Below are 1,708 nucleotides of genomic sequence, written 5' to 3'. Positions count from 1 at the left end.
GTTAATTGTTTTTGTTTTTTTATTATTTAAGTATTATTGTTATTATTGTTATTCTTGTCATTATTCTTGTTATTATTATTATTTTTACTATTAAAATAATATCAAATTCGTGTACTATGCGACGTACCTCCGTATGCGTGAGATCTCGAAGGGGTCCCCTACTTTGTCGCCCGTCGCCTGCAGGCTGTCTGCGATGTGTTTGGCGCGCGCGGGCTCGTTGTCCAGTAGCATGGAGTAGTGGTTGCCGCCGGTGGACTCTGCGTGGCCTGTCAGCGTGGCGATGCTGATGATGTGAGGGTTGGGGGCGTACTGGGCCATCTCCTGGAGGGTGGGAGGTCAGGAGAGACGGGGAGAGGGATGGGATTAGTTTTAGTAAGAATTTTACGGCTCAATAAGGTCATATAAGTGCCGAGGATTAGAGGTGTTACAAGAGAGTAACAAACACAAAAAAAAGGAGAGATCAGGACGATAGATGTTTGGTAGGAAAGAAGGAGTAAACCACCCCAGAGCACCCGCCAACCACCAACGAGGGATGAGATGGAGGATCTGTTGAAATGAGAGGTGAGGGAAGGGTGGTGTGGGATGGTACAAGAAGAGATAGGGTGAGGAATGGTATGAGAGGGAGAGAGGGGGAGTGGGGAGGGGAAATGATTAGAGAAATGGGACTAGGGATGGGCTCAGAGATGGGATGCAGAATGGGATGAAGGATCGGATGAGGGATGGGTTGGTCCAAGAGAAATGTGATGAATGAGATGGAGGATATGATGGGAGATGATGAGATGAGAGTGGATTCTGTGTGGCCCGTGAAGATGGCGATGCTGATGATGTGGGGATTTGGGGCGTACTGGGCCATCTCCTGGAGGGTGAGATAGGGTGAGTGATGGGATGGGGGATGAGAGATGGGATCGGGGATGAGAAATAGGTTGGGGGATGGAACGGGGGATGAGAGATGAGATGAGGGATGGGATTGGGGATGAGAAGTGGGATGGGGGATATGAGAAATGAGGGAAGGATGGGGTGGGGTGGTGTAAGAAGAAGAGGAGAGATAGGATTAGGGATGGGTTGAGAGATGAGATGCTGAATGGAATGAGGGATTGGATGAGAGATGATATAAGGGATGGGACGAGGGGGTGGGTAAGGGATAGGTTAGTATACAAAGAGATGAGATGGATGATGGGATGGGTGATTATATGGTGAGGAATGGAGATGGGATGAGGCCTGCCAGCCTCTGGGTGGTGGTGCTGGTGATGTGGGGGTTAAGGATGTGTGGGGACGTCCCATGGAGAGTGTGAGACTGAGACCAGTGGAGATGGGATGGGCGATGGGTGAGATCGATGACACTAGGTGAGAACAGTTGTGGTGAGATGAGAGGAGAAGGGGTGAGTTGTGGAGAGGTGACAGGAGTGGAGAGATGGAATGGGGGATGGAAGGAGGTAGGAATTAGGGAAGAGTAGATGGTCCAAGGTACATTATTAATGAATAGTTATGAGGTGAGTATAAAGGAGATGAGATTGGAAGGAAAAGACGAGTTTAGATGAGTAAAAAATAGATGAGATGTAGACAGATTTGGATGGCATAAGATGGAACAACGTGTATGCTTTCTTGTCCGTCCGTCCGTCCGTCCGTCCGTCCGTCCGTCCGTCTGTCTGTCTGTCTGTCTGTCTGTCTGTCTGTCTGTCTGTCTGTCTGTCTGTCTGTCTGTCTGTCT

Source organism: Aplysia californica, unplaced genomic scaffold (assembly GCF_000002075.1).
Source record: "Aplysia californica isolate F4 #8 unplaced genomic scaffold, AplCal3.0 scaffold01123, whole genome shotgun sequence".
In the NCBI taxonomy this organism is placed as follows: domain Eukaryota; kingdom Metazoa; phylum Mollusca; class Gastropoda; order Aplysiida; family Aplysiidae; genus Aplysia; species Aplysia californica.
Note: the sequence above shows the minus strand (reverse complement) of the source record.